The sequence below is a fragment of the Anas platyrhynchos genome, chromosome 8 (genome assembly GCF_047663525.1).
Source record: "Anas platyrhynchos isolate ZD024472 breed Pekin duck chromosome 8, IASCAAS_PekinDuck_T2T, whole genome shotgun sequence".
NCBI classification, from domain to species: domain Eukaryota; kingdom Metazoa; phylum Chordata; class Aves; order Anseriformes; family Anatidae; genus Anas; species Anas platyrhynchos.
This window is the reverse complement of record NC_092594.1, coordinates 20,605,144-20,618,343: the sequence shown is the minus strand read 5'-3', so window position 1 is coordinate 20,618,343 and position 13,200 is coordinate 20,605,144. Positions and strand designations below refer to the sequence as shown.

The following is a 13,200-nucleotide window of genomic DNA, read 5'->3' as shown; positions in this document are numbered from 1 at the left end:
ACATAAAGAATTGTTTGGGTGTCCAGTTAAAAACCAAGAATCAATCATAGCATCATTTAGGAATTCAGTGAAGACAAGCCAGTTTCCTTCTATACCTCAGTCCCATAACTGTGAACTGGAATAATGATTTGGTATCCTGTTCAGATTTTGTGAAAACATCTATTCAAGAGCAAGACGTTCTCAGAAATACTGAAATATATAGAAACATTCAGTTCTAATTTTCAGTATTAGGCAAAACTGCACAGAATTAATCAAAATATGTTAATGTGAGGGCCTTCCTATTTCTAGTTGATGAAACAATGTGAACACGTTCATGAAAAACAATTTCTAATTCACAGTCAAATAAAACAGCACTTATTATGACACTTTTACATTACACTTGCTATATTTATTTTTTTTTTTACTTGGCAGGAACATTTTCTTTTCCATCAGTAATTTGCAAGTGTATCCCAAACGAAGCCTGCTTCCAATAGAACCATCCTGCAACTACATAGTCTTTACTGTTCAGTCATTATAATGGAAATGATGTAGCTGAATAAATACACTCCTCTCATATTTTCTAGACATTAATATTCTAAAGAGTGTTCAGTATAGGTTATAAGCATATCTGCTGCAAGATGTTAACTGCCTCCAGAAAAGAATAGAAATTCATATGAATCAACAGGAATTTGCAGCCTGAGAATGGAATAATTGTCTATACAACCAGAGAAGGTTTATTGTCTTCCTAGGCAAAAATGTAACATGATTTGGACCTATCATGCAACCATTAAATGTGTAAGTAACCTCACTAAAAAAAAGACTAGTCATCTATTTCATGCTGAGCCAAAGCACCGAGTTGAAATCATGGTTGTTTATGATCACAAAACACAGACTGCATTAATTTTATACATCTTTTTGAAATGAGATTCCAGGATGTTGCAGCAAAGAACTCTCAAATTTTTATTTATATTTTCAAGCAATCATGTACATGCAATCATTTACAAGCAATCATCAGATCTGTGTATACTATATGAAGTTTTAGTCTTATCCCTAGACCAGTGTTCTTTTCTTTTGCAGACTGAAGTTCATGTACGTGAGATTACACTGCTGTGTAAACTTTATGAGATTGATGAACATGCATGCATAGATCTGAAGCAAAACAGGAAATCGTTTACTCTCCTGGCCCATAAAAGCCATTGTAATTATTCAGGTGTCATTTCCAGGTAAGAATTATCTCAGTATGAATGAAGAAGTTAGTCTCTTCCTGACAGGCCAGATGAGTTTTTGCATCACAAGAGTTAAAATCCACAAATACTACTCTCCCTCTCCTTCCCACCAATACATTCCTATAATCAGGAAGAAATATATTGCACAGCAAACTCACCCCCCTCCCTCATCTTCTTAACAGACTAGGAAGATCCTGGGCATAATTTCTTTACATTATGTGAGGTTATAAAGGGTATGATGATAATTTTAATTTTTACATCTAATGCTGTTATAAAAATGCAAGCTAAGACATAATTTCCTGTGATTCTTACATTATATTTTCTATTGGAAAAAAATATATATATAATGGTTTAAATTAAGAAATAGGTATTTACTCTTTTGGGTACTTACTAACACCGAAGTGTTTCAGAGCATTAAACTGTAATGATGACTAACTGAGCCCCTTTTGTATTAAAAATGTTAATAATAAGACTAGAAAATGAATTACTTTGTATATGTAGCATCTTCCTACATGCAGATCAAATATGCACTTGTAGAAGGGATAGTGAAGTGCCTTGCACTATACTATCCTTAAGGTTACACCTCAGGGTATGTCATAAATTTACCACTGGCAAAACATCTTTAGAGAAACTATGTAGTTACAGGGCAAAAAAACTTCAGAGAACCTGTGCAGCTGCAGAAGAAAATAACCTCTTGGTTTTAAAAATACGAAAATATTTTGCAAAAACGTGTAAATATACAGCTAGTCTTTAGGGAGTGGAAAACAACGTGTACATTTATGACACTTATCCACTTGTATATACTGTCCAGTCACTGCAAAAACAATCCGTAAATCATTAATTCCCATAATATCCTTTAATATATATATCATTATTATAATCATCAATATATCAATAATATAATACATCATTAATTCCCATAATATCCTTTGCTGAGGTAAGCTTTTACCTCAGTTTAACAAATAAGGAACTGAAGCATGAAAAGACCAAGAATTTTGTAAGCTGGCAAAAATATTTAACTATGTATTTCCTATTAAAAGATAATTTAGAAAATCCCAGCCTAAGGAATTTTCCTAAGGTTACACTGTGAAAAATATTTCAAGGTTTTAAATACTCAAATTCTCTAATAAATGCAAATACATTAAAAACAATTTTCAAAGACTGTTACAGGCATACAAAGGTTGTAGTTAGAACAGCCAGCACAGAACTCCAGGGAGGAACAATCTGAATTAAATTTGTGGTAGAGCACCTGCTGTTTTCAGAGTGAGATGTGAGAACTGAAAAATAAATGAACACCTGTTAAGTAACTGAGCTGGTGTATTTTAAAGGAGAGAAGACACTCTGTAAAGAAGACACTTCAGACAAAACTGGCTTATCAACATGCTGCCTCTTTAAAGTGCTAACTTACAGGATAATTATCAGGTATAGGTGCACAGCAAAATTACATTTTGCTATCCCCAGGGTTTCACCCAGTTACCACTTGCAAATGCTAATAAGTCTTCAGCCTTTCCTCTTCTAAATTCTGAGGTTACATTGAGTTCAAGAAACATAATGGGCTAAATTCTTCTTTAGAAATCTGTTGGAAATCTATTGTCCTCACTGGCGTTGATACAGAATGAATTTTACTCATGGAATGAGTCATGAATTTGATTTCTGGAAATGCCATAGCAAAGTCTTAGCTTTCACGAAAATGTAAAGGGTGCGGTAGACTGGTAAAATCTGTGCATTTACATCAGCCGAAAATATAGTACTGGCAAGTGCAAAACAAACGTGACCACTGGGACAAATTTCAAAAATTCAGCTTTGAGCAAGACAACAAGAAGTCTGTAATCTTTTTGTTATGTACTTTAGGGTAAAATCCAGCAAATTTGTCTTTTTTCATGGAAATATTTTTTTAAATATTAAAAATTATATATAGTTGCACAGTGGTAATTTATAAACCCACTAAGCTACTGTACCTAAAATAGTATAAAATTGAAGTGTTTAAGATTTTTGAGTTGAGGCCTCTTGTGTAAAGAACATTAATTGATAAACCATGCATACTAAGATATACAGAATAATATGGGGCAAACCAAATACATGGACAGCTATGTTCAAGAAAAAAAAAAAAAAAGAAAAAAAAAAATAGCCAGGAAGTTTAAAATCTTCCTAAAATTGAAGTGATATCCTCATCGCATAAAACTCACTCTTTCCTTTCCTTTCCTTTCCTTTCCTTTCCTTTCCTTTCCTTTCCTTTCCTTTCCTTTCCTTTCCTTTCCTTTCCTTTCCTTTCCTTTCCTTTCCTTTCCTTTCCTTTCCTTTCCTTTCCTTTCCTTTCCTTTCCTTTCCTTGTTTTCTTTGTTTTTGTAAGAGAGAAGAATTGTGTATAAAACAGACATGTAAAAGTAGAGATATATCTCCTAAGTAGATCACTGTCAACTGGGTCATCACTGGAGTAACTGTATAGCTAATAAGGAGTGAGTAAAGTTGACAGTAGTCATCAGTGGCTTTTGGGGGGCCATGTTTTCACCTGCAGTTCTCAAGCATCCTAATAAAATAACTCTACATTAAATGGACAATTTTAATAACATGGGGGGTGTTGTTTATTTTGTTGTTGTTTTTTTTTTTTTACAATATTTCACTTTACTTTGCAAGTCTGAGAGATGCAGAACTCAGAAAAAAATACTTAATTTTATTTGAACAAACCAAAATAATAACTGATAAATACATTTCCCTTTAAAAACAACAAATCTCTGAGTCTCAGAGATTCCTCTTATTTGCAAGAACACTCTAGATTCACTACTTCATGTCCCTGTGCTTCCACTTCCTTATCTGAAGTGAGAGGATGAGAGATGATCATGTTGTCCTCAACTTTTGGCATGTCAACAATATTAAATGAATGAGACCTAGAGATGAACCTGTTCTCAAAATTCTCATACAGTCATGAGAATACAGTAAATGAAACAGTCATGAAGGTGATGATGTGCCATGGAAGAAAAGAGCTGGAATCAATATGGGCTAAAGAGAACGAGGAAAAAGCAGAGAGTTAAAGTGCATGTCCCTTGTGCTATGCTCTGCTCTCAGCCATCACATGGATTTTGTTCTTCAAACAGACATATTCAAATCCATAGAATAAAATCTCCCAAGCTAAACTTTCTGAATAGCAAAAGGACACATGAACCACTAAAAGGCTGACACAGTAACAAAAGCAGGATGTAAGTTTGGAAGTACAAGATACAACAGAGCAGAGTCTGGGAAATTGAAGGATGCCTGTCACGAGATACACAGGAGCTTCAAGATATAGCTGGTGCCATTATGCAAGAAGTACATATTTGTCAACAGAGGATTTTCAGTACGAGGATTTGAATCAGCTTGCTCTCTGTTGTTCTTCAATGAAGACTCAAAAGCAGATATGTTGGCATATCTGAAAGGAGAAAATAATTCTATACGTAACATATTTAGGTGAATATAATATTTCTGGGCTTAAAAATAAGTAGGATGCTCATATCAGATGCTGCTGTTTGTTTTGACTGCATGCACCCCTTTAACAACTCATCTTCTTTGCTCAAGCAGAGCTTCATCCACTGCTGTATTTCGTTTTTCTTCTCTCTTCTGTATGTGACAAGGACTAGACCCCAGTAACTATGTCCCCAAAAGCTGAAACAAAGAACAAATGGGACATCTGACCCCACTTCCCACCCTCCTTTTTTTTTATTTATTTTTGTGGGGGGAGGGGGAGGGAAGGGTGTTGTGGGGGGTAATCTACCAAAACCCTGCCATGTAAACCCAATACAAATCCCACTATTTGTTTTATACCCCTGCCATCAGAGAAGAGGAGCAAAATTAAAGCACAACCACAAAAAGATGAGTTTATATCATCCTGACTTCTGCAGCCATCATCGGCTCAGTTTAGAACATGTTTTGAATGTCAAGGGTTGCATGGTTTCAGCTATAACCAACGAAAAGTGCCTTGGTGTTTGCTCTATATGAGCAGGATTTCACCCCTGCAAATGCCTGTGAGTCCTTAAATGGATGTGCTTTTTATTATATCTTTGTACATCTAGTGCCAGTCTCTTTAGTCCTTCAAGTAGTATGCATTAGCTGCCAGGTATGCTGAGGTAATTGTTTTAATGCCTGATATTTGTAACAGACCTCATTTTACATTTGCTGTCCGATCATGATGTCTAAATTCCCTCAGGTGGTTTTTCAATCTGTTAATCTAAGTTCATCCTTCTGGGCAAACTAGTCTTTACATGTTTTAGCTGACAAAAGAGGCCAACATCCCCAAACTACCATTTCAAGTTTTCTACCTTAACAAGAGAGTCTGCTCCTCTCATGAGCATGCTGTGGAGAAGTTCGCTAACAGGGCCCTGAGTGCATGAATGGGCCTCAGTGGCCCTGACTGGCTTCACCTGGGGCCTCCACCAACCTCTTGGGATTCCTGGGTCTTCAGTCCCTGCCTGGGTGATGCTGGTTTGCCTGCTCCTGCCCTGGTCCCTGCAACATTACTTGGGCTCCCAGCTGGACCTCGGAACTAGCTGCACCTATACATGCATGACAGTCATCAGGCCACTGACAGATCCCTGTGACGATCAGCCCTGCACTGCTCTCCAGCATGGCCATGGGGCCATGCCACCACTGAGGCCTGCATCTGCCTGCGTTGTGGCTTGGCTCCTTGCTTAGATGCAGACTCTGGCTCTTTAGCCTTTTTTCTGTGGTCACAAACCAGGAGGAGCAGCTCTTCTCTACCATGTAAAGATGCAGCACAGTGCATGATTTATGAAAGAATGTGAGGCATCTGGATGCCTCAAACACATGAATTGTGTAGGTTATAAAACAGAGAGAAATTTACCCACTCTTCATGGTATCTCAGCTCCTCATCTTTAGATGAGGGTTACTGCCTATGTCCTTGGGAAGATGAAATCCATCAGTTACACAAAGAGCTACAAAGATGTTAAATCCTGAGACATCTAAGCAGGATCCTGCTTGACCCCTATGTATCAGACACCCAGGGTGCCATGAAGACACAGTAAAACCTGCACCTTTGAAAGCTTTAAACCTACTCCAGGCTGAATTACTATATCCATAAAAATTCTTAAGCCTTTATGTTTCCAAGTTCATGAATGTGTGTGGACTGTCCCATGTACAAAAAATATTTACATGTAATATTGTACATGATAATTCAGTCTTGTCACATCTCTATCCCATAAGTTACTCTAAGCATTCTCCCAAAACATTATCTTAAAACATCTGATGGTATGAAAAAGGTAAGAATGGAAACAACACAAGATCTCTTTGAAAAAAATTGTAATCTGTTATACAGGAAAAGGACAGGAAGAGTTTCTGGTACAGTACTTCCTCAGGTACATACTGATGTGTATTGCTATGACACCATCTTGCACCCTGGAGTATTCATGTTCACAGAAAATCCTAACAGGAAATAAATATTTAGAAACTTGTGTTCCAATTAATTGCAATTTTTAAAACTTAATGTTTAACCTAAAATGTTCAGTGTCACGTACATCTTGTTGGGTGTATTTTAATAGTGATTAAGTAGGTCTTTAATATGCTTTCTAAAATGGAAGGAAGAAGATAAATATCAGGCTGCAAACTAAGGGTTGAGTCTTCAAGTCTGAGGACCAACCCTAATAAAACTAATTGTTGATTGCAAAAGGACTCATTAGGCTAAAAGGAGATGGGGTGAGCGGAAATTTTGTTCATCAACAGTTTGTTGAGCTGAATAAAATTCACATTAGAGGGAATGGAGACTGCTTGGTGCAAAGTGATGTTGAATTCTCCCTCTGAGGGAGGGCAGGGCAGGGCAGGGCAGGGCAGGGCAGGGCAGGGCAGGGCAGGGCAGGGCAGGGCAGGGCAGGGCAGGGCAGGGAAGGGAAGGGAAGGGAAGGGAAGGGAAGGGAAGGGAAGGGAAGGGAAGGGAAGGGAAGGGAAGGAAAGGGAAGGGAAGGGAAGGAAAGGGAAGGGACAGACAAAAAATTTTTTTAAAGCTGTTGAAGCTTTAGCATTGTTTATAAAATGAGGAAGTAACAAAAATTATGGAATGCAGCTCTTCTCTGGTTTTAGCAAGAGACAAATATTTGATTGAATTTAGCAAGGACGTATATACAACATTCAGTTGACGGCCTAGTTTCATATACTTCCAGTCCATCAGACAATATCTAACCAAATCCATAACCTTGTACCTGTTTCAAATTTTCATAATAAAAATCATGGGTTTGGGATTTCTAAAAATGAATTTATCAGTTTAGGTGCTTTAGTTCAAGTAGTGGAATATTGCCCTGTAATTTTAGAAAAGTGATATCTGATTAAAAACTTATACTCCTCTTGATTTTATTTTTTCATGTGAAAATGAGTCATTACAGTTTAGACCAATAGCTAGAAATAATCTCCATAAAGATCTAAAAGCATGACATTTTTCTTTCACTGCATTTCTGGATACATTTCAATAGGAATTGACAATTTTTTGTACTTTGTTTCTTAGTGTTGATATCTAATAGAATGATAATGTCTTCTATTATGTCTTTCAGACAACAGTGCTCCATATTTTACAGATGATTTCACAGACGGTGGAGCTGATTTGCAGCTGTTGTAAATGGATGGTTTCATCTCCTTTCAGATTCCCAGGTTTCAGCCGATTTATCCTAGCAGAAAAAAATAGACTTATACCACGACTGCCCTATCAGGGAAAAAAAAAATTGTAACCTGTTGTGCACGCTGCCTACTGCCTACACAGGACTCATAAAGGATTCAATAAACCATAGTTCCATGTCTGATCCTACCATAAACTGTTGCATGACTTTGCGTAAGTCCCTTTGCCTCATCATTTTAAGCCTGTAACTAGTATATGGGAAATAGCCAGATCCTCTTAAATGTTCGTGTTATAGCTATTAATTTTTTATAGTAAGAGTAGGGACTTTATGGCTGACTGAACAAAGATTCAAGCTTCAGCAAGTCATTCTGGACTTAATTGCATCTCAGGATGGATAATACACAAGACTTGGTTGTAAAAGTAATAATTATGTCATATACTGGGCAGCTTGCTATCTCATACAAATGTATCATTGAAGCTTTCTCTGAGGTCTTGTTCCTAAGCATGATTGTGATTCATTAATTTTATCTAAAAAAAAATATTCTTTGACATTTTTTTGACAAATTTAGAAGAAATTACAAAATTAGGAAAAAGAATAAGTATGTCTGTTAAAAGATGCCTCTCAAGAACATCATTATACAAGGAGAGAAAGTCTGGGTTTTAGACTCCCATCACAAATTACAATCTCTCAACTGTTTTAATTTAGCTATGTGATAAACTAAAACCATGGTAGTACAAAATTATCACTATTTCTTTTTGCAGCTGATAGAAAAACACATTCTGAGATAGATTCTAAGCTAATGCTGAAAAGCTTTAAACTTTCAGTTAGTATCTTTTCAGTGAAGAACAGGAGACATTGACTATGTTTCTTATTAGAGATTACACATCAATGAAGTCCTCTAGATACGAGGAATGTAGGATGTCTTTATTACAGCCTCTTTCTTTTCTTTTCTTTTCTTTTCTTTTCTTTTCTTTTCTTTTCTTTTCTTTTCTTTTCTTTTCTTTTCTTTTCTTTTCTTTTCTTTTCTTTTTTCTTCTTCTCTTTTTCTCTAGAAGGACTGAGAAAATGTTCTAGGAAGGAAGGAAGGAAGGAAGGAAGGAAAGACTGGTTTATAATGGATTTTAATAATCCCATTTGACTTGGAGTGGTCATCCACAGTCAGTTAACCAGGTCTTTTTGTTATTTCCAATGGATATAAATCCATTGTATTTATTCAGTATTTTTATGCAAAATACTGAAAGAGCTAAATGATCTCTCCACAGTTCTCAGTAGTAATAATATGAGATTAAAAGTCTAGAGTAGTGATCTGAATCCCCAGATTTAAGTCCTTTATTTGTAATGTATAATAAATATCCAAAAAGTCACTATTTCATTAATCATGTGCTGGTAGATGTGGCAGTGAAAGTTTTACTGCAGATGAGCAGAATTATCTAATCATCATTAGTGTGACTGCTACTATAAAGATATCTGAAAAAACAAGCCTTGAAATCACACCTTATTATTAGAGAAACCGCTACTGTTTAATAATGTTAACTTAGCTAATAGCATATATTGCCTGGTCAATCTTCTTTTGAAGGTGGAACAAAATTTGTGGCATTTGTGAAAGGCTCATTAAATATTAAAGCTTTGATGTGGCAGAGAATGTCCTTGTTTCCTCTTGTCAGCCCTTTATCTTGTGGCACATAGAATAAATGGAGACTTTCAATGGAAGGTGGGAAAAAGACTGCTTAACCGTATGGTGTGACCCAGGGCAAAGGAGCAATTATAAATACCATATGTGTGGAGAAATGAATGGATACATATGTATGGTATAAATTATACATGTTTATATACACCTGTGCGTATGTATATAAAAACTATCTTTATGCATTTACACTTATTATAATACATAAAAGCAATTAATTTCAGAGTCTGGAAACAAAAATAACCACATAATAGTTTCAGTAGCATGATGACTTGAGTCACAAGGTACTGAATGCCTGCAGTTCAGTGAGGCATTTCAGAAAATGGAGCTCTCTTAATGTTCTTCATTATGTATATAATGTTTATTTATCAATGAAGATATAATAATACTAAGATGTAAAGCAGCATAAGCTCATATTAAAAATCCTTCAATTCTTTATTGTTTTAATAATATTTGAATCACGATATGCAAAGTCTTGTATAGCTCTGTATACAGTATTTAACTTCATGGTGCTTGCATTTTTTTCAAAAACTGAAGTTAATTTTGGTTCCAATTTATTATCTTGGAAATTGATCTTTCTTTCAGTGAAGTTAATGACCATGCTTTGATCTACTTTAATAGTACAAGATCAGGCCCTCACTGAACAGCAGACATATTGAACAATAGGAAAACAATGCCACAAGAAAAATGTGGTTACAATTTAAAAAACAAAGAAAAAAATTATCACTCACACTTGTTTGCATGTTAGGATGAGAATACGAAGAGTAAGGTAACTTCTGAAATTACTAACTTAAGTTACTGCCTGCAGCAGTCTATCAAGACAAGTTTTATTAATGCAACCTATCTGAAAGAGTATTTTGGCTCTTTTTGCCAAAATGTCTTTCTTGTGATTTCACTCCCAAACGAGATTACTAGTATTTCAGGACAGAAAACAAAAAAACAATGTCTACTTCTGACTTTGAGAAGGAGAGATGAACCTTTGGGAGGAGTAACAAAGAACTACACATAACACGTATAAAACATGTAAGGTTTCCAGAAAGTATCAACCACCACTCCCTTTTTCTCCTAAGCATAAACAGGTGAAAATTATTTGATGTCCCATTTCTCCATTTAGATGTTCAAAAACCACTGAAGAAGCAAGCTTGCTGGTTAAAAAAAATAATAATAATAAAAAAAAAAAAGTTTTGTTTTAGTTAGGTGTTACCTTTTTCTTTGTTGAAATCTTAAGCAAGATATTTTCCAGACTGATCATAGCCAGATGTGATAACTTAATTCCAAATTAGTCCAAATGAAATAAAGCTATTTTAGTCCCATTAAAAATGATTTCCACATGGGATTGAGAGGAGTGAAATCACTGCAATCTGCGTGACTAAAGAAATAACTTTTCAGACACACATTGGAGTAAACAATGAGTAGGCTCCTGTAATTGATTCTTCACAATACCATTCAGACTGTAGTAGAAAAAATGGGAAAGGATGAGACAGAGAGATTACATCACTTCAAGATCTTCAAGTTGTTTTGCTGGTTTGTTGAACAAATGCTGCCTTCTGCAGCAAGATCTGTAAAACATTCAGCTGTTTGTTTTCATGTCTCCTAGTTAACGTTTTCACTCACAGGGTTTCAGCATTTCATGAAAAAGCACCCCAAACAGCTCCTCTAGTGAACTCAGCATCTGTTGGGAAGGTTAGTTCTCACTGGAGGTTGATCAGCTTACTGAAAATATAACAGATTTTGTTTTTTTTTTTCTTTCTCACTTAAATTATGTACGTGATTTAGAGAGAAAAAAAATGGTTGAAGGCAAGAAACTGTAGGTAATTTCTTCATGGAACTCTGATAATTAGCACAGCAACAGTGTATAAGACTACAGCTCTTGCTAGGCTTAGATACAGAAAGAGATATACATCAAATGGATCTTTTCTCTAAGCTAGGGCTTCCAGTAAAGCTGATAGAGCACATATTTAAAATGAGAAACCCCTTGTACCGCTGGAGTTGGGCATTGACAGCAGCCTGAAAACTCTGATATCTAAATGGATTCTGAAGTTATCTCTGAAGTTATTTCTTATATCTTGTAAATGTAAGTAGGACCACTCTAGCTTTACCTTTATTTGTATACTTAATGTGTCGGAGTTACCTGTCTTTGAAAATAAACAGTCCTTGATGTTTTGACTTCATTTATTCTTTTTAGAGCATTCTTTTGTGATGGCATATTTAAGTAATGTTAGATGTGAACAAATACGTTATTTTTGCTTCTTCTGTCAAACTTGCTTGTCAGAATTATTCATTATTCAATATTCAATCTCTCTGAATTATTCAATATATATATATATATTTTGTAAATCAGGTCTGACTCACATTGGCCATCATTTCATGTGGATCTATGACTGATTTTGATGCTGTAACAGAATATTCTTCACTTATCACATGCATTACGTTTTTCTTCCAGTCGTGAATTTACTTCACTTCACATGCATACACTTCCTTAATCTCTAAAAAAAATCATTACCACTTGAAAATAATGTATTTTTTCAAAAAAAAAAATTTTCAAGTGGTAAATCATGCCATATTCCACTTCTTCCCACTCTCTGCACTGCATGATTTAACACTTAAAGAAAGGTATGCAGAAGATACACTTGGATTTGGGAGTCAGTCACAATACAGATCTCTGGTAACTAAGTCCTTACCTTTTTAAATGTGTGATGATCTCTAAGTAGCACAGGAATCGTAGCCCCCCAAAATCAGGTCTCCTGCCTTCTGATATGCGGTGATGGTGTACACCCTATTTTTTTTACCTTGCTTTTCACACCATGCTACATATAGTTCATGCTTCCGTTGCCTAGGATTGGCTAGCGCATCTATGAGGAGCACTCAGGACTCATGCTTGGAGCACCCTGCAACCCCTGATTAACCCTTCCCAGTCAGGTCCCTCTGGCCCCCTGTCATGAGCAGTCTTGGCAAGTCTGCAGGGACGGTGGGTGGCCTCAGGGCTGAAGCAGCACAGACACCCAGTCCCCTAAGGGCTCAGTTCTTCCTTCCCCTGCTTAGGACAGCAGCAAGCCGCCCTCTCCAGCGGGGAGTTGGTGGGAGGCCAGCACTGCCAGTGGACTGCCGGAGCCCCTCCGGCTGCCCCCGCCTGCCCTGCCCACAGCGTCTCACCCCCAGGGACAGGCACAACTTACAGGAACGATGACGCAGGGTTAGGTCCAGGCATGCATCTCTAAAGGTGTTTCCTCCATCCGAGCCCCCTCCCTGGGGGTCAGCCTGCCACTGACAATATTTGAGAATGGAAAATCAGCTCCTAATCAAAACAGAGTCCCAAAGCCACAGGGAGTTTGAAGGTGACAGAGGAGAGAACGGTAATCCTTGACAGTGAAGCCAGCCACAAACAAGCAGAGAGGCTGGACACCTAAAAGAAGGGCAGAAGGCTGTTTCGGACCATTCCCCCAGGACTGGGGTGTGAGGATTGGGAGGTATTTACATGCTGCCACTCCTTTGTACAAAAAGCAAAAGAACCAACCAAACCAAAGCAAAAAATTGCCAGGCTGCTCCCTGGCATTCTTATTTTTTCTGAGTCATACAGCCCTATGCAAGTAGAGGGTATCCTCTGGTCTGGGAGTGCTGGACGCTGGAAATGAACCATAAAGGCTAATGGGAATCTTCTGTATTAAACGTGCCTCACGCTCGCTGGTTACAATCGCCTATTAAGACTACATTAATTACGTTGATT

General features: G+C 36.8%; 1 protein-coding gene across 5 annotated transcripts in view; it reads right to left on the bottom strand.

Moving 5' to 3' along the window:
- BRINP3 (BMP/retinoic acid inducible neural specific 3) overlaps nucleotides 1-13,200 on the bottom strand; it is a 199,492-nt gene that overhangs the window by 183,755 nt on the left and 2,537 nt on the right. For 2 of the 5 annotated variants that reach the window (XM_013099427.5, XM_013099434.5), the window contains exon 2: nucleotides 12,653-12,740. The exons of the other annotated variants lie outside the window; for them this stretch is intronic. The gene's annotated coding sequence lies outside the window, so the exon portion shown is untranslated. The remainder of the gene's footprint in view (nucleotides 1-12,652; nucleotides 12,741-13,200) is intronic. 5 annotated transcript variants of the gene reach the window in all.